This window comes from Ursus arctos, unplaced genomic scaffold (assembly GCF_023065955.2).
Source record: "Ursus arctos isolate Adak ecotype North America unplaced genomic scaffold, UrsArc2.0 scaffold_37, whole genome shotgun sequence".
Taxonomy (NCBI): domain Eukaryota; kingdom Metazoa; phylum Chordata; class Mammalia; order Carnivora; family Ursidae; genus Ursus; species Ursus arctos.
Genome location: NW_026623053.1, coordinates 9,035,948 through 9,057,338, shown reverse-complemented (window position 1 = coordinate 9,057,338; position 21,391 = coordinate 9,035,948). Strand labels below are relative to the sequence as shown.

At 34.3% G+C, this 21,391-nt stretch overlaps 1 long non-coding RNA gene across 1 annotated transcript in view; it reads right to left on the bottom strand.

The window, feature by feature from the left end:
• LOC113266082 (uncharacterized) overlaps positions 1-21,391 on the bottom strand; it is a 634,890-nt gene that overhangs the window by 99,278 nt on the left and 514,221 nt on the right. The window contains exons 12-13 of the long non-coding RNA XR_008957174.1: positions 17,214-17,283; positions 12,452-12,558 (exon numbers count right to left, since the gene is read on the bottom strand). This is a non-coding gene — a long non-coding RNA (uncharacterized LOC113266082). The remainder of the gene's footprint in view (positions 1-12,451; positions 12,559-17,213; positions 17,284-21,391) is intronic.

Here is a 21,391-nt window from a genome sequence, read left to right as displayed (position 1 = left end):
TTTCTAGATCTTGTCGGCATAATGGTACGTTTTGGGAGAAAACAAATATTCTGTGTTAGGCACTCTGTTAAGCATTGTAAGGTATTGCGTATGTTTCTTATGGCATTGCTACAAGATACTGGTACCACCAGTTCTATTTTCTGATGAATACTCAAGAGTTTCTTTTCTTACGTGATACAATTAGCAAGTTTTAGACCATGAATTTAAACAAAAGACTTCCTTTAATCAGAACTTTTCTATTTCCATTCCACTACATTGGTATATTAGCAGACAAGAGGCTAAAAACAGTTGTTTTGCTTCCCAGTGTGAATAAACTAGTACACGTTAAATAGGCAGAAGTGAAAAGAAGGGGATGTGAAGAAAATAAACAAAAGCATGATTAAGTCAGTTTACGTAAGATTTCACAATGGAGTTAATTCTGTTTACACTATTTTTAATTATTGATTCCAAATACACAACTTTGACACTTAAATAGGCATTCCTTAGAAATAAGCCTTGTGGACTATGTAGCTTAATTTCCATGGGCATATAATCAAATCTGGGTTTTTCAAGGAACAGGTGAAGAATTTACAGCTTTCTCCAAATGGACTTTCCTTTGACAGTTAAATGGTAATAAAATCCACTTAGAAGTTTCAATTTTCTCTTGTAATTGGCAACAGTAATTTCTACATTTTAGATTAATTACTAAGAATTTTCATTTCCCATAGGTGGCAGCATAAACTTCAACAGAATATTCATTACTAGCAATATTAGTTCAGATCTTCTTTTCTCATAATGGCAAAGTACTATTTGGAGGGTTTTCTGATTCCACTGAGTCCATCTTTTGAATCTATTTAAAATGCTTAGAGAGTAATTTATTTTGTTAAAAGTACAACTATAATTATAAGTAAAAGTAGATGTACAAGTACAATTTTGCATCATTTTTTGAGACAGACTTGCTATTTCATAATGAATAAATGAAAAAAGAACTACGAAGCTAAAATTAATAGTTGTTTTAATTGATATGGTTGGGTGGTTAATACGCCACCTTCAGAGCTGACACCATAAGATGATTTTACAGTGACCAACGAACTCTCTAGTCATGCACTGAACTCTCCTTTTTGTATATGTATACACATGAATGCGTGTAATGCTATATGCAATATTGTCTGATTGCATCAGCGCTCTCAAACTTTATATATTTTTTTAAAGATTTTATTTATTTATTTGACAGAAAGAAAGACAGGCCGCAAGAGAGGGAACACAGCAGGGGGAGTGGGAGAGGAAGAAGCAGGCTCTCAGTGGAGGAGCGTGATGTGGGGCTCGATCCCAGGACTCTGGGATCCCGCCCTGAGCCGAAGGCAGACGCTTAACGACTGAGCCACCGAGGCGCCCCTCAAACTTTGTATTTTAAAACTTTGTTTCTTTGGATTTCCAAAGCATTCAGAGAAAGGGTTCACATCTGCATTTTAAGGAATGTCAAAATATTCCATCAATTGCAAGCTATTTTTACATACCTTTTGAAATAGTGGAAAATTCTGCATTCTCCAAAGTAAATTATTTAAATTCTACTTACTGAAATTCTAAACAAAACAAAACAAACAAACAAAAAACAGAAACAAGTAAGACATCAGCTGCCATTAAACTTAGGTTAATGTTCAAGTGGAAGGATGTTTTACTTTAAACTGTATTTATTACCTTTTTCATGTTTTGATAGATCTCTTTTCTTCTGTCCTTTCTATAAATTAACTCTGGAGAATCCACTGTATTCAAGAGAAATCACTTACTTCAGAAAAAGCCTACTGGATTTTAGGACGGGATATTTTAACACATTTGTCTACCTGTAGGTGTTTTGCTTTATGTTTCAAAGGTGTGATAGCAGATCAACACTCAAATATCTGCCTTTTATAACTTATCTCCTCAGACATGTTCCAAAACAATGAGGTATATTGTTGACAAAGAATTAAATGTAATAATCAAGTAATTAACCAAGGGTATTTGCAGCACTATATAGAAAGACAAATTAAGAAGACTACCCTGGTATCCAGAAGCCATCTGTCAACCAATGTCAAATTGATGATAAAGAAAATTGAGTTCCCTTGGCAGTTGGTTTTCCTCCAGCTGCATACAGCTATAAAAGAGCCATCAAAGACAAATCTGCATTTGTTGTTAATTCAGAAATGCAGTAGATAGGCATTGAGAAGCCTCCAGTGACAACTTTTTATTCTGAAAGTCGATGCTGAGATTCCTGGCAAAGTTACACATTGGGCCTTGGATCAGCATTTAAGACCATCTTGATAGGGTAAAAAGATGGTCAGTACAATTCTCAAATGCATGTGTGTACATACAAATACAATAAAAATCTGCTCAGAGCACGAAATACTGAGTGAATTACTTCTAAAGTAATCAACTATACAAAGGTTAGTTGAAAACTTATTTACTGCAAACATTTATTATTGCACATATTCTAATATGAGCCTCACTTTCAGAAAAGCCAATGATGAAGCAATACTAGAAAATAATAATAAAAATCTGGGGCGCCTCGGTAGCGCAGTCCTTAAGCGTCTGCCTTCCGCTCAGGGCGTGATCCCCGCATTCTGGGATCGAGCCCCACATCAGGCTCCTCTGCTATGAGCCTGCTTCTTCCTCTCCCACTCCCCCTGCTTGTGTTCCCTCTCTCGCTGGCTGTCTCTATCTCTGTCGAATAAATAAATAAAATCTTTAAAAAAATAAAATAAAATAAATTTGGATGGTCCTTGTTACTAAGCCCTGACAAAGACTAATGCCAAAGACTTAACAAAGGTGTCCTCCAGAATCATTGTAACACTAACACTCAAAGGAAACTTTAAAAAGTTAACATAATGCCTTAAAAGAGGTTGGGATCTGGAGTCAGGCAAAAGTGATGTTTCAAATTCACACTTCAATCCTTATTAATTATATGACCTTGGGCATATTACTTAATCTGTGGTAGTATGTATAGAAAAATGAGAATGATAATAACCTTGCAGGGATGTTGAAAGGATAAAATGAATTAATGGGTGTCAAAACTTATTTCTGTCAAATAAAACATTAAATGTCTTATCAATGGATTATTGAAGTAATACTAATTGCTAAGGACTTTAAGCTTATTGTGGAGAGGTCACTGGGCTGTGGATCAGGAAATCCAGCTTTGCCATAAATTAGCTGTGTGACCCTGTACAAATCATTTACGTTCTCTGGACTTCAGTTTACTCTTTGCTAAATTGAAGTTGGGATGGGGATGGAATTAAAATGACTATATTAATTCTAAAATCCACTTATTCTAAGTATTTGAGTTAGGTTTCAAAAAATAAAAGCAAAATACAAAATCAGATATTTATAGAAGATAAATCATTGCAATCTGTTATATGTGTGTTTATTGCTGATTTTTAAAAGAAAAACTAAACAGTGGGAAAAGTCACCTTTTATAGCCCACTTAAGATTTATGTTTTTATTAGGATGCATTTAATGTTAAGTAAACATGTGTTTAATTTATTCACTAAAGCTGCCTAGTTGAACCAGATTAACCCAGAACTGTGTCTGACTTTTCTTGTACTAGCAGCTTACAATTTTAGAGTTGAAGATTAAAAAAAATAATAATAACGACTTATCTATTCCCCACTTTGTGATTGAAAATATAAAACATTAAATAAGAGACAGATAACTGTAAGTGAGACAGAACTGGTTCTAGAACCTAAGTCTTTTGATTTCTAGATCAATCTTTGTTCCATATCACATTTCACTATTTTTGACCATCTTGATAATGCATTCTAACTCAGTCATTTTCTCTGTTCCTAATACCTTATATCATTTCATTAACTCTGACTGAAATTACCACATTCAGTTTACTACTGCTATGTTAAACAAGTATTTGATATTGGATGAGCTCAAAATACAAACGTGTTTGGTCTACAGCTGCTACTTTGTAATGCATCCCCCCTACCATTGTATGAAAACTTTGCAACCTTCATCGTTTTTCAGTTCATTCCTAAGTATCAGACATTCAATAGTTATTTCACGTTACAGCATACAGTTTCAAAATTCAGAAGTATTAAGTGCTACTTCAAGATAGTAACCAATATTTAGATATTCATTAAAAAATAAGAATCTTTTCTCTTTAGGCATGGTTGGCTTCTTTATGCACTTCTCCTTCCATTAGTTAGCTACTGTATTGAACTTAAATGATCAGTGAATTCAGAATGAGAGAGAAAGCTAAAGAGCAGGATTGTTTCTATTTGGTTAGTTACTGATAATGTAGTAGCAAGCGTAAGTTAAATTTAAATTATAAGAAAAATATGCAGGATACAGTAGTACTTTGGACATAGAGATCAAATAAAAACAGTTAAAACACTGCTCTTTGACAAAGAAACAAAAGGAATACAATGAAGAAAATGCAGTCTTTTCAACAAATGGTATTGGAACAAGTAGATACACATGCCAAAAAATAAAAAAATAAAAAAGGAATCCAGACACAGACTTTATACCTTTCATAATAAAGATCTAAATGTAACATGAAAACTATAAAACTCCTAGAAGGTAGGACAAAATACAGATGACCTTGGGTTTAGAGATGACATTTCAGATACAACATCTAAAACCTCATTAATAAAATAAGTAATTAATAAATTGGACTTAATTAAAATTTAAAAAGTTAAATTTTTTTTTAAAGTTAAATAAAGAATAAGAAGACAAGCCATACACTGGGAGAAAATATTTGCAAAAAATACATTTGACAAAGAACTATTATCCAAAATATGCAAAGGACACTTAAAATTCAACAATAAGAAAATAAACAACCTGATTTAAAACATGGGTCAAAAATCTTAATACAACCTCATGAAAGAACATACACAAATTACAAATAAGTATATGAAAATATGTCCGACATCATATGTCATCAGGGAAATGCCAATTAAAACAATGAGACACCACTGCACACTTACCAGAATGGTGAAATTCCAAAACACTGACAGCACCAAATGCTGGAGAGGATGTAGAGCAATAGGAACTCTCATTCATTGATGCTGGGAGTGCAAAATGGTAAAGCCATTTTGGAAGATAGTTTGGCAGTTTCTGACAAAAATATCATAATCTTACTATACAAAGCAGCAATCATACTCTTTGGTATATAGTCAAATGAACAGAAAACATACACACAATCATTAGCACACAGATGTTTCCAGCAGCTTTATTCCTAATTGCCAACAAATGGAAGTAACCAAAATGTCTTTTGGTAGGTGAATGGATTAAATAAACTATGGTATATCCACATGATAGAATAACATTCAGTAAATAAAATAAATGAGCCATCAAGCCATAAAAAGACATGGAGAAGGCTGAAACACATATTACTAAGTGGAAAAAGCCAATCAGAAAAGGCTGCATACTGTATGATTCCAAATATACGACCATTTGGAAAAGGCGGGATCAGTGGTTTTTCAGAGGTTAGAAAAGGAGGGATAAAGAGGCAGAGCACACAGAATTTTTAGGGCAGAGAAATTATTCTGTATGATACGATCGATAATGGTAGATACATGTCGTTATACATTTGTCAATATCCATAGAATGGACAACCCCCAAAATGAACCCTAATATAAACTATGGACTTTGTATAATAATGATATGTCAGTGTAGCTCATCAGTACTCAAAGGTACTCATTTGGTGAGGAATGGTGATAGTGGGGGCTGAGGCAGAGTACATGGGAACTCTGTATCTTCTGTTCAGTTATGTCCCGATACAAAACTGCTCTAAAAAATAAAGTCTATTTTTAAAAAGGTAAAGCAGAATTTAACTTAATACTTTAAAAAAAAAAAGAGAAACTGAAATTTTTTCTAAGATACTTGTATAAAGAGTTAGCTTTCGGCACATTCAGTTGGAGGTAAAAGTTAAGTTTTAAATAAATTTCTAAAATAGATAAAAGTCCTACTAAATAAATTACACTACAAAAGGGAAGAAGAACAAAAACAATGCATCAATTCATGTAAGGCTACCTATCAATCTTGGGTCTGTTTAAACAATCTCGAAGGTAAAAATATCACTAACCAAAATACAGATGATTACCTCAAAATCACTAAACAAATGTGATTTGTCACAGAATATAAACCAAAATATATCTATTTCATATTCTAGAATAAATTAGATATGATTACGTCATAATTACTAAGCAAAATACACAGATAAGAGAGTCTGAGTTTTTACCATAAATGGTTAGAAATGAAATGTGACAGTAAGCTGTGGAGATTCAACATTAAAATGTTTGCCCTCAGACTAGCTTTAATAAACTATATTCATTCTTTAGAAGCCAAGTAATGGTCAATCAGTGTAGCATGAAATAGAAAATGTATATACTTCCATGTGTTTCAGTATATACCTCTATAATAGCATTTACTACAGTATATTCAATCACTTTATTTAAATACACACATAACCTCCTATGGAAGGGATGTGTATGAATAATACTTGGCACATTGGCTGGCACAGTCAATATTCAAATGCATGATTAAATGAATAACCAGAAATTGAGCTATAGGGGAGAGTAAGGATACTTATACTATTTATTATTTTCTAAATGTATACTCTTAGCCAGTCATTATATACTTTAAAAATATTATTCTGCTTGGGGTGACTGGGTGGCTCAGTCAGTTAAGCGTCTGCCTTTGGCTCAGGTCATGATCTCTGGGTCCTGGGATCAAGCCCTGCATCTGGCTCCCTGCTCAACACAGAATCTGCTTGTCCCTCTCCCTCTCCTTCTGCTCCTCTCCCTACTCGTGTGCACTCTCTCTCTCTCCTTCAAATAAAGAAATAAAATCTTTAAAAAATATTATACTGCTTTATTATATTATTTATGATGTATGTATTACTTACTATCTCTGAAACAGAGAAAAATCAATTAAGCCCTTTGACCACGCAGTCCATAAATGGAACCAACAAGTTTTATCCAGGTATATATATCCAAAGCATTTGCACTTCCATTATATCATATATACTAGGAATTGTATGATTTCACTAATTCTTTTTACTTGAGAACAAGAAATAGTAAGTGGCATGGCCACGGTAACCTAGACAGAACCTTAGTCCAGTGTTCATTTAGCACAAAGAAAGGAAGGATTATCTCTCAGTCTGTATTCTTTTTGTGTTCTGTCTGTATTAAAAAACCCTGACTAATAATGTGTAGCTAAGCAAATGGCTACAAACCTCTAAGACATATGAGGTTAAAAGAGTTAGTAGGAAGGGGAAAAAATGGCCGGGGCAGAGTAAAAGTAGCATGCCAAAGAGCCCCCAGGAAATAGCTGAAGTGAATAAATAAAAGGCTATGACAAGATTTAGGGAAAAACGTTCCCTGGGAACTCCAGGAAAAGCCACAAAGGACTGCAGTTTTGATGTTACCTTTAGGGAACCAGGGAGATTATTATTTCATTGACCTTCAAGATATTTACTACCTGCCTAAGGTAGGTACCAATGATGTGCGCTATTAATACAAGCTGGTCCCTCTGACATGGGAGGTGAACAGGTTTAAGGGGTAATGTTCTATTCACTGGTTTATTACAGAGAATGAGGAGATACTAGAATGACAGAAGAAATTATGCACAAAAGTCTAAAAAGAATAGTCTGAGGAGAAAAAAAAAAGCTACAGTTTTTACATCATCTTGGGCCTTTTGGGGGGCTTTATTTTCTTGAGTCTTCATAGAAGCGATGGTTGAAAAATTTTTACATGCTTAAAATAAACATTGAAGAGGTGCAGGCCACTGCCCAACTATGGATATCGTAATAAATAAAATGAGGGAATAATAGCTAACTTGAAGTCACTTGCTGATAAAGAACAGAGACAAGCAAACACTGCCACCTGTAACAAGGAAAGAACGGCACTGAGGCTCAACAATTTGGTACCTAATTTGACCCCTATACCTGTGCAGGAAGAAAACCGAAGAGGGTTTAGGTGTGGCAGCCCCTGGAGATCAAGAATTTGTCACTGGTAGGTCAAAGACAGCATAATGAATGGGTTTATCTAAAATAGTTCGAGGCAACAGGGTCTCTTAATTTTGCTCTCTTCTCGTGTAACTTCTGCTTTGGCAGTTCAGATGTATGCATAAAGTTCATGCACAATATTTTAAGTGGCTGTAACCACTCCTGCCAGACTGTAAACTAACCTATTTTAGATTGAAGTTTAGTACAGAAATCTGGTCAAGTTGACAAATAAAAGCATATATCACAGCAAAGAGAAATAACAGTAAATTTACACAACTGGTATATACAGGCGCATCTGGGGAAGAATCTAAAACTTCTGAAGTCAAATCATGTCATCCAAGGCACAAAATCAGAAGTTGGAATGACTTTTTATGTTAACAAATAAGTCAACAAGTATTTGAAAAGTTAGGACAAAAAGGTGCCTATCTTAGCTTTTAGTATAAGAATGAAGAAAAGATTAAATTACCTGCATCTTTTCCAGGTTAACTTTACACCGAAAAGAACAAAACAGACATGAAAAACAGACAATTTCAAAATAGAGAAGAATACAGTAAAAGATTAGCTTAGTACTTAGTTTATAGATCTATGCCATAATTACTTATATAATAGAGGACTGGGGGGAAAGTAGTACCATTGCAAAATCACTGTTCACTACATTTTGGGTCTGATACAAAATAGAAAATGTATAAGACAGACCAATATTACCCTAGTAATGAATTTCCTGTTTATGGAAGTGGCCAAGGAAAAGCTACCAGAGATGTTGGAAAGAAACAGTTTTCAGTGGCTGCGAGTTCTAATAGATGAACTCTAAGGTACCTTCCAAATATTAGTGCTACCAAGTGCTAAGAAATCATTGTCATCTTTATTATCATAAGGAAGCATGTGATTTATTATATTCTATGCCCATGTTAACATTAGTATATATAAATTTAGGCAGAAAACTCAAATAAGCTGCTTTGCTCCTGTCTCAGAATAGGTCCTTTAGTATTGGGTAACTTTGAATGATTCACTTCTTTGCTTCTTTCATTCTTGTCTAGTTAAACATATACTAAGCAAACACATATAGGCTTTAAAGTCAGAGATCATGTGAATACAAATGATAAAAAGATGATGCAATTATATCACCCCAAATGTTTATATAAAATCAAGATAACAAGATTTTTGGTGTATCATGTGGTTTCACAAGCCATATGCTTGCCTGCTATTTTATTTAATAAAATAATACATAAGGAACCTCTCACTAGAAAGAATAAATGTTGAATTTGAGTACTTCCTATTAGTCTCTCCCACCTACCCCTACCCAAAGTAACACCACCAGTATCACACCTCCACAATAATTATATCTCTTACAAATGAGTGGTTATACTGTTATGGTGGGAGAAGACTGAATTAGGAGATGGGAGAAATACAGTTTATAAAAATTGTGAACAATTTCTTTCTGAGATAGGCTTAAAGAGGAACCCATGTTACCCACGAAATTTCTTAATATTCTGCCTGATAAGCAATCTCCTTATTTTTGAATAAAAGGACCACAGACAAGACATCTGATTGCTATAATATATATCCTTACATGGAGTATAAATATTAATTTGTCTATTATATAATTTTCTCAAATGTAGAAGATACACAAAAGGCACTTAATAAATATTTTATTTATTTATGTATTTATGTATGTATGTATTTATTTATTTATTTATTTATAGAGATAGAGACAGAGAGCAAGGACGCAAATGGAGAGGGAGGGGCAGAGGGAGAGAATCTTAAGTAGGCTGCACGCCCAGAGTGGAGCCCAAGGCAGGGCTTGATCTCACAACCCTGAGATCATGACCTGAGCTGAAATTAAGAGTCCCACACTTAACAGACTGAGCCACCCAGGCAACCCAATAAATATTTTTAAAAAGAAAAAATGAGATTTACCTCTTAGTTTTTCACTGAAAGAGCATACATATGAATTGCGATCTCCCCCAGCCAACTCTCAAAACGAGTGGACAAATTCACGGATATAGAGAACAATAAATTGTTTAACATGTCTATACCAATGACAGTGTACAAAATTCTAGTTACAGCTCTGAAAGTGGTGCATAATGTCCAGTTTTAGGCATATAAACAATAAAAGCAAACGTTAAAATAGGAAAATTTCCTACCTATCAACATGAATTATGGTCAAGAGTATCAAGAGACAAATAAGACATAAGTTGAGGGGCGCCTGGGTGGCTCAGTTGTTAAGCATTTGCCTTTGGCTCAGGGCGTGATCCCAGACTCCTGGGATCGAGCCCTGCATAGGGCTCCCTGCTCCACTGGGAGCCTGCTTCTTCTTCTCCCACTCCCCCTGCTTGTGTTCCCTCTCTCGCTGGCTGTCTCTCTCTCTGTCAAATAAATAAATAAAATCTTAAAAAAAAAAAGACATAAGTTGATAAATATGAAGGAGAAAGTACAGGCCTTAGCTATTACACTAGAATTGCTTCTCAAACTAAAATTTAAGAGAGATTATGCCTTCAAAAATTACCAATGGCTTCTATTAATACAAATTTAATTATAAGTTTCTATACAGTATGTTGTTGGGCATGATTGAAATTCCAAGTGTTCTTCATTATATTAGAACTGCAGGCAAAGAATTTCCGAAGCCTCCAGATACAACACTTTGATGCCTATAGCGTGAGGAGTGTTTCAGCAAGAGATGCTGGGTAGAAAAGCAGAAATACAGTTGACGGGCAGAAGAATGTTGGCTACCACGGAGTCAAGGAGACAAGTAACTAACTTAAGAAAAATGAGAAAGGACGGATTTAAAAGAAATTGAATACAATTAAACTTTAAAAAAACCCAAAAAACTCACAACTTCATGACAAACAATAGCGCTATCTTGTATACTATCTTGTATTCACCCAGCCCATTTTACATATACCAAATACCTTGGTAGAAATTGTTGCATTAATGTACACAATAATCAGTCTCTGATATGGACTGGAAGTGGGAGGTATTATTCCTGCTTAGAAGTTGCTAAAATTGACACAGCAATTCAGTGATTTTTCTGAGTAAGATCAGCATCTAAGCAATCATAAATTTTAATTTTCTAATTTATTTCTTAGCTTATATTACCAATACAAAATGTTAATTTCTTCCCCTATTCAACTGGTTGAACACTTTACCATTTACTGATGTCAGGTTGTTATCTGTGAACAATGATTAGATGCTTATGAAAAGCATTGTTTCTCTTTAACTTCTGAGGACTTCAGAATACACAACATTGCAAAAGAGATATGAGGTCGGGTGCTATTATCACAGGCTAGAAACACCCCGAAAACAAAATAAAAAACATTATTACTTCCCAATTCTTTTGAAAAGCAAATATGTAATATATGTCTAAACATCAAACTGATGGAATAATATGTACTGATCTGTGACAATGGTTTAAAATATTCCCTTAACACTACTTTTCATATTAGATCTTAATTGAAAGAGGACACTAACATAAGTCACTGTTTTACAATAAAAACCAATGATTTCCTCTCACTCGAGGCAGTAAGGCAGTGTCACTTCACTTCAATGTAGCCATCACAAGCATAACCAAGGTAGCCATTTCTCAAGTCATGTCATAAAATTAAATTAAAAAACAAAAAACAAAAACCAACAACTTCATAATGACTGATGGCTTCAGGGGAGCTCTACATTAAGTAAATGAACAAACAAATAAATAAGCAAACACACAAACAAATATATCCCTATTATATGGAGTAACTCATGTTTGCTACAAAAAACCTATTATTTGAATTAATTTTTTTTCTGCATTAGCAAAAAGAAAACAGAAAGATTTAGCAGAGTAGAGCAGCCTACATGTTAAGGATTCTTGAATTCTGCAAAGGACAATGCTTCCTAGTATTTATTAACATAGGGAAAGTGCTCCTGCTGTTCCTAAAGCTTACAACACACTGTCAGCCATCATGCTTTAAATGAAAACATTCTGGAACAATCTTCAACTATCTGGCTCCCAAGCCAGCCAGCCTGTGAACATCTGAAAGTCAATGTTACCAGTGTCTCTTCTAGCGGGAGGCTTACTTAACAGTGGCATCTCCACAGTCATCCTTGGCACACCTGGTCACAGAACACATGATTTACACAGCTGCACAATCTGGGTTTGTGTTGAGAGAGAATTTAGCAGATGAGGCATAAAATTTGAAAATACGCAGCCAGGGAGATAGGTAGTTTGAAAACCCTCTGTTCCATAAACATCGGTCTTCAGATTTTGTTCATAAGTCTCTCCAACTAAGTAGAAAAGTGACAAAGTTCTGAAAAAGTATATGCTGTAAAATAAGTAGGTTAGCTAGCATGAGCTGGCATAAATAAATGTTCACCAGGTAGATGTATTATTATATATAACAATTGAATGAACACATTGGCCAGGATGATATTGGAAAACCAAAATATGAAATTGGGCCTATGAAAACATGAGGAACAAATTCAGAAAAGATAAACAAAGGTTTCTACACTTACCTTGCTCAGAAGGTAAAGTGGGAGTTAAGAATATAGGGGAGGGGGGCATCCAGGAGATTCACCTGGCTGTGCTTGTTGTCAGACCTGAGGTCGTGTGCAAAATTGCTCTATAAAAAGAGGGGAGAGATAGAAATCATGAATCTGTTAATGTGTCTTCTTCTCTGTGCCTTTTCAATCTCGCATTATTGTACCCAGTTAAATCCCAGTTACTAAATAATAATTTATATTGCACTATCTCCCTTGGAGAAAAGATTACTCCATTAAAAAATCTTATGGATATACCATGAATGATCTTTCTTATTCAGTTCATATAAAATGAAGTGGTCTTATTTTTAAATAATATTATTTAGCTAATGATGTCACTTTTTCTGTATCACTAGCATCTTTTAGTTCAAAATATTCTGGAATGCTAATATGTTGAAATCTTTTGTTTTATCAACTAAATGCTAACAATACTATATAGCCATATGTACCTTACTACTTTCCCCCAAAACTTTACTACTCTTTATATTATTTTAACCATATGTACAGATTAATAAGGTCAACAGCATTAGAATCTTATTTTAGGACATAAAAAGGAACCTAATATATGCAAAAAATAAAAATAATAAACATAATCACTAAAGAGTTGTCAAGTCTAAAGCTGATCTTGGATGAGCGAATGATGTAGAAATTAACACTTTCAATTGCTTGTCAAAATAAAGTGGTGCAATTTGAGTCAACTCAGCCTAGATGCCAATTATTCCAAGAAGCCTTTCAACATATCCCAACTTTAAGTAACAATTCACTTTTCTGAAGTCTCAGAGCCATTTATCCATACCTGTTTTATAAAAAAATATTACCTTTCAACCATTCCATATAATTCAATGAATACTTTATCTCTTTTATTCCTCTAGAAAGTTTTCAGGATAGGAGATTTATCTGATTTGTTTCATAAGTGGTTAATTTTTAATGCATACTATTTTTAAATGAATGAATGATGCAGTCATTATAAGGTATTAGGGTATCTGCCAGGGCTATGATTCTCATCTGGGGCCCCTTACTACCTTCTTCCAAGATCACTGATTGTTGACAGAATTCAGTCTCTTGTGGTTGTGGAACTGAGATCCCTGTTTTCTTGACACATTAATTCCTTCAAATTCAAGCAAACAAAGGACCATTGCATCTTTTCTATGCTTTGAATTTCTCTGAATTCCCTTTCTACCTTGCTTTTTGCTCTTAAGGGATCATGTGATTATATTGGGCCCCTGCTGCTGGACAATCCAGGGTAATTTCCCTGTTTTAAATTCAACTAATTAGTTAATTTAATTATATCTACAAAGTTCCTTTTGACACGTATTCACAGTCTGGGGATAAGGGCAACGAGGTGTAGAATCATCTTGGAAGACATAACTCACCTACCATACCCATCTTATCTAAAATTTTATCATCTAATATATATATATATTTGAATATGTAAGCAGACTTTTATTAGATTACTATTCCTGAAGATAAGAATAGTCATTTTTCACATTCATATTTCAGTGTGAGTTAGCGTAGACAGAATTTTAACTTTTAAAAACTAACTAATATGTGCACTTAGGGAATAAGAGTTGTAGAGATGCGAAGGAAAATACAGAATGATGGTGTCATTTTATAGCATGGACAGATATTTCCCAGGGGAAAACCAAAGAGTCACCTGAGTGGACCACTAAAGTGTGGTATTCTGGAAAGGGATGCTAGAAAGTAGAAGAATGAGGGGGACAGAGATAATAAAGAACCATCAACAGCTTCCTAAGGGCTGTGAATTATTGAAATGAGCTAGGTAAGCTAACCAGATCTTAGATTTCCCTCCTCCTTTATCAGTTACTCAAGCACCATACAGACACACATAGACAGACACAGATGGATGGACAGACAGACACACACACACACAAGAATCTGAATAGAAACAGAGGTACAGGGGCGCCTGGGTGGCACAGTGGTTAAGCGTCTGCCTTCGGCTCAGGGCGTGATCCTGGCGTTATGGGATCGAGCCCCATATCAGGCTCCTCCGCTATGAGCCTGCTTCTTCCTCTCCCACTCCCCCTGCTTGTGTTCCCTCTCTCACTGGCTGTCTCTATCTCTGTTGAATAAATAAATAAAATCTTTAAAAAAAATAAAAAATAAAAATAAAAAAAAAAAAGAAACAGAGGTACAAGAAACCATTCTAATAAGTTTCTGGAGTTGAGAAACCTGTACAATCTTTTCATAAAATAACAACAGAGTTGAGATTGAAGTAGAGTGGTATTTAGGATAGAAGGAAAGATACAACATACAAGTACTTCTAATGGTTTCAAAACACTCCTTAACTTCCAGGAATAACCCTATCTATTCAATTATTGTAATGTATATATAAAGAAAGAAATAATTTTCTTTTGGAACAAATATTGAGTTCACAATAATCCAATCACAACCTCAACAGGGAGAAAAACCAATCTCTGTTTCACTTCACTGCACCACAGTATTTAATCTTTTTCTATTGATAGTTAGTGCATGCAATTTCCATTAGAAGAGTTTTAAACATCAGAGGTAACATTTGGAGGCGGCAGCAGATTCACAGCAGCTCTTTAATATTTGGTCACTTCATAATTAGATTATAACTTTACAAGAAAGCACATACGAGGCACTGGGTCACAGCTTTAAAGTTATAAAAGCAATAAAATCATCCAGGGTGTATCATTATTTTGAAATGACTTATAAGCAGTTTCATTTTACTGCCAAACATTTTTATAATTCCTTTCCCAAAGACAAATGTGTTCAGCTTGATTTGTGTTTGTCTTTGCATTTAATCATGTTTGCAGTCCTTTTCTGAATTTATAATTAATCCTCTTTACATTTATGTAACACTATGCTAAACTTTTTCCTCCTAAATTTATCTTGGTGGGTGATTGCTTATTATATTTTTATACTGTTGTAATTATTATATATACATAGTGCTTTGAGCATCCTGACAGAAGGTGTTTTATAATTGTATTATTTTATTGCTCAAACATTTGCAAATAACATATTCATAAAGTCTAAAACATGTAAACGTGACACAGATTCTAATGTGGTTCAGAAAAACCACTAGGTCAGGAAAGTTTTCTGTAAATGTAAATTAGCATTTTACATACTACTGACCAGACTGCATCTGATATGCACCTGTATTTACTCATCTTCCCTCAGAGGGTTAGTGGATCAGGCATTTATACATCAAAACAAAATATAGCAATTGACAGGTGAGGCTAAAAGTGAATGGATTTTTCTTTGTTTTGGTGGTGGTGGTATTCTAAAAGAAGATTTAAAAAAATAGAAATTTTAAGGAAAACAATGGGTATGAGAAGGAGGAAACTGGGCCTTAGTTATAGTTTTTCCAGTTATTGAGTTTACCAACATATTATTTGATCACTAGGATTTTGTTTAGCTTGTATGAAAAGGTGAGGCTGAATCAGAGAAGCACCATTGTACTTTCGAGTTCTGAAATTCAGAATCTCTGCATTGAAGTGTGTTCTCCTCAGCCTTACCTGATTGGAAGACAGGTAACCTGGCAGAAAAATTAACTCTTTTAAAATATTAAAATGATTTAGGGGGCCCCTGGGTGGCGCAGTTGGTTAAGCGTCCGACTCTTGGTTTTGGCTCAGGTCATGATCTCAGGGTTGTGAGATCAAGCCCTGTGTGGGGCTCTGCACTCAGTGCATAGTCTGCTACTCTCTCTTCCTCTGGCCCTCCCCATGCTCTCTAGCTCACGTGCTCTCTCTCCCTAGTAAGTAAATCTTTAAAATATTAAAAATGATTTAAAGAAAAATTGTATACAATAATAATTAATAATGCAAGCTCCAAGTTGACTTTCTGCCTTAAGTGGTTTCACTGCTCCCTTTGATATAAGTATGAATATTTCTGAGATAATTTACAAGAAAATTTGTTATCTGAAATGAGAACAAGAAAGGATAACTAGGAAAAATATTAAATGTTTACACAATTAGTAATAGGAATCCTGATAGGAAGAATGAACATAATTAACATACTAGTTCTAACAGGTGGGAAACTTAAATAATGAGAGACAAAGAAAAAGTTAATAAAAAAATAATTAAGAAAGTTCACCCACAAGAGGTGGGCTGAAGGATTTTCACTTGTCAAATGTGGCCAAAGATTTTCACTAATGCCTAATTAAAAGGCGGTTATAAGTCCATATCATAACTTCTCTATATATTTCTGGTTCAAGATGATGGACTCAGCACATATATTTTTTCCTCTTCCTTACTAAAAGCGCACTGAAAGATACATACTTTAAGGGAAACACATAATAAGCATTGTGAATAGGAAGACCAGTAGATATGAAATAACAGATGAAACAGAGTGAAGAAAGCCACAATTCCCAAAAAGGAGCAAGTGAAGACACCAATAGACATGGGGGCAAAGCTCTTCACTGGAGAACAAGAGATTCAAACAGGGCACAAGCCTAGTGATAGTAGTTCATGGTCTGGGAGTCTGAATAGGACAGAAATCATTTCAATAATTTAAAGCAGGGCTAGGCCACTTTCACTGTCCACATGTAATCCCTGCACTGGCAGAGATACTGGTCACCTCCAGACCAAAACTAAAGAGCTCTTTAAAGAAACTGAACAATCTATCAGGGAGGACTAGGGACTAGTGTAGGTATTAGCATGCCAGAATTTTTCCACTTCTTATTTTAATTAAATTTTATTTATTTATTTTTGGAAACTAGGGTTTTGGAAAGCTAGCTGTTCTACCTTTTCCTTACCTTCATGTCATTAAAAATAAATACTGAGTCAGCCTTCACATCAAAGGAGAAACAATTTGGGGGAACCGACCTACAGAAAAGCAGAGAAAATCAGTATTAGCCATGTATAATATGATAAATACTTGAAAATGTGCCCCGAACATTAAAAGTATCTAAAGAGTGTATATGATATCAGTGAAAGACAGGCATAATATAAAAGTAATAAAAAGAATTCTAGGGTTACAGTAGTGCATTTTACAAGGAAATCAGTCAAAATTGGAACCATGATTAAAAGGTACATGAAAAAATTTTAGTGTACATTTATCCATATATATTTTTTTTCTTCTTCCAGCATCTGAACCTCTTATTTCACTGAGGGAATTCGTTACTGTGTTACCCTCAGGGGAATGTAATAAATCAAGAACTCTACAGGTCATTCCACTGGTGGGGATATGGTATCCATTATCCTGTGGCAGCAATATCATCAATGATACACATTGTCCAATGGTTATTGGGCCAGTACCAACATCCAATTAAGGTCGTAGCAGCTCTCCAACCAATGCATTCTCGTGATGCTGGCTGTGCTTTCAGTTGCCTGGTTCCCTCTGTTTCCTCTGTGTTTCAGACTATGAGTTATCTAGTCATTCAATTAATCCTGTGAACTACATCTGCCCAACATTTCTGTTCAAGCTTAAGTAACCAGAATCAGTTTCTTTGGTTTTCAACCAAGAACTCTGCTCGGTATAATGAATGTCTTCAAGATGAAAGAGAAGATACATCAACAAAAGTGATGTTAAGAAGTTTCTCCCCTCTAAATTATCATTCACAAAGGAAAACATAGATGGGAAAAACAGCAAGGGCAGACCAGAACACAATAAAATCCTCTAGGGTAGACATTATGCTTTTCCTCTATTCTGACTGTGGGGCATATCTGGATCAGACTCTCATTTTGCTTCCTAAGAATTTCCCCCATTATACACCACAACTTATACTATATAGTATTGCTTTTTCCTTATCCTGTATGACTACTTATCCGAAGTAAACATTGAGTGGTATGCCCCCCTACCGTTCTCTCCTGTTTTGCCTATGCAAACAGATTGATACAAACAACAATATGTACATATTTCAAATGCATTATAATAAGGGAAAGAAGCCAGTCTTCAAAGGCTTTGTACTTTATGATTCCATTTTTATGACATCCTGGAAAAGTCAAAACTATACAGAATAAGAAAAGATGACCGAGGCCAGGTTTTAGGGATGGGGAAAAGGGTGATTACAAAACGGCACCACTGGAGAATATTCTGGAGGATGGAACTGTCCCATAAGTTGTTCATTGTGGTAGTTATACAACTCCATGCATTTGTCAAAACTCATAGAATTATATACCAAAACGGTGAATTTTACTATACATACATTTAACATGTGTAAGTAAAAATTAAAAATTATCAGGGAAATCTTAAAATACATTACTTACATTTTTAAACATTGTCAATAATAGAATTTGAGAGCAAGAAAACTACTGTGGAAATAGCATAATAATAATGAGCCAATAGGTGTTTATATTTGATTTAGAAAGAGAGACAGTAATATATTATTTAGAGATACTAATCAAGAGAATTAAAAACGGAAATGGTTAATCCTGAGAAAGTATTATAGGGTGAGTTGTACACTTGCCTCATTAGTCATGACTGATTTTTAAGTGTGTGTGTGTATATATATATATATATATATATATATACACACACACACATACCTTTTAATAAAAATGAACTATGTAGTTTTACATTTTTTGAACATGTTTATAGGAACTGTATTAAGATGACAGATGGTATGTATTAAATTGATCTCATTTAATGATGTGAATTTAGTAATATTTATATAATCTTTCTGATGCCTTTACAGTATGTGAAGATAAAGAAGCCATTTTTTGTTGTTGTTGTTTATTCAAAGTTGATTTCTGGATGTGTTAGACCTCAAATCACAATTATTTATGAATCTTGTACATAAAGCAAACAGACAATTTGAGCAACATTCTTTATACACCCATATCCTAATCTCATTTTTTGTCAGTTTATCCTGCATTTTACTTTGCAGTCTATAAAGTCATCTATGAGGGTACTTGGGGGAAGCTAAAAGTCCTAATAAAGTAATTAATCCACTAAAAGATGTGTGTCTCACAGACTTTGTACATGAATACAGAAAAAAACATAAAATCTACTATACAGGGCATAGATCTCAAGAGCAGGCTGATAAGACAAGCTCCTATTTGAAAATACAGCATACATCTTGGTCCAACATTTTTAGTATAATTTATTTTTCTTCAAACTCTCTGGAAACCCTACCAAATATTATTCTGGCTCTGACAAATATGTTCTTGTCCCTTCTAAATATAATACCACTTTTCTCATGGAAAAGATGGTTTCCATCACAAAGTATTATTTAATAACATAGCATTGTCATGACAAATGCTTAGAAACCTGCCTATATTTTCCTTAATATTTATTCTGTACATCTCGACCCTATCAAAATCAACTTTCTGTCAACTTTCACACTTGGAATCCAGGGATTACCTATTGATTCTGAAAAAGACAGCTCTGACTACTAAAACAGGCAAAAGTTATAAGACCTATTAACCTGAAACTACTGACCTTTTTTATAAAAGCTTCAATTCTATTTTGGGGAAAGTTTTATTTTGTTTGTTAATGGTTTTTTTGATATGGATTTTCTACACTTAATACAGTTCCTGCATATACTTTCTGAATTCAATTAATTTCATGATAAAACCAGAAGAAGGATCCCAAGTGTTGCATTACACAAACAAAACACTTATTGAGAAACAATACCCAGCCCCCTTTATCTATTTCTTATGGTATAAGGCATGCTGATTCATGTATCAGTATTCTGAACCTGTCTTTTTATTTGAACAACATTGCAATAATAACCAGAGGTGGAAAGCTTATTGAGGGAGGGGGAGGAATTATATTCCAACAAAAAAATAGATTTCATTTTAAGTACCCGGGGGGGGGGGTTATTTTATAAGAAAGTATAAAATTAAAAAAAAAATACAGCTTGGCAGTGGCCTTTATGTCTAGAATATTGCTTTCTCAATATAACCCCCATTGAGGCAAAAGTAATATTAACAAATGATAAAGTTTTGCTGTAATTCTTAGTGTTTTAATAAACATAGTTATAACATGCCAAGTAAATTAAACTCCTTAATCTTTTTCCCCTATTTTACTCTAACACTGCATTGCTGTACTTGGAAAATGATCATTCCACAAACAAAGTCACTAATCACCGAAGACTGATTAAAAAGAAAAAAAAAGTTTTCTTGATTCCTTGCGACCCCTAAGCTGAAGTCTTTGAATAGGAGATTAAAGCTTAATTATTTTAATGTACCAGTTCAGTGTTATCAATCTGGCCTCTTCACCACTTTGAAAGTGTAAATTGCTTGAGTAAAATAGGTGAACACTCTGTCCTTCCCTTTTAAAGAATTCACATTTTCAATTTCTAGATGAAAAATAATACCTTGACTAAATGCTAATCATACTTTCTGCTGACAAAGATAGAATAAACCAGGAGATTATCTAGAATACTAAGGGGATAGCAGTATGCATAAATCAATACTGCCCCTACATACATTACTAATCTTCTTTGGGACATAAAACACAAAGTTTTTTGAAAAAAATGTAGACCGCTTTGAGATAAGGTTCAATGTGCTCTCTCAATCTTAAGAATAGTTTTCTTTGCTCAACTATTTTAAGTATGGAAAAGAATCTGAGAACAGTAGGTGCCCCCTACCCCATCACTATTGTCTCTATTCAGCACTGCTCCATCCAGGTAACCACATGTCATGTATGGATTTCCAAAATCTTCTATGTTACATAAATATTGCCTTCTAGAAATTAACATGAAACTGCATCCTGTTTTTTTTTCCTTGAAATCATAGTTTATATATTGATCCATACACATGTATATAGAGTTGGTATGTTATTCTATTATGGGTCAGTGTTCCATAATTTATTTAAATTGTTACTTATGCATCCAGAAACAGCCATGTCATGATGTTGATCACAGTCCCCTTCTGTTCTCCCTTGCGAAGAATTTCTTTTCAAGACCTCTTGAGTCCTTCCCCACTAGCCATTCACAAGAGAAAGGGATTTCCTGCAAGGTTGCTTGAGTTCAAATTCTGGCACCAT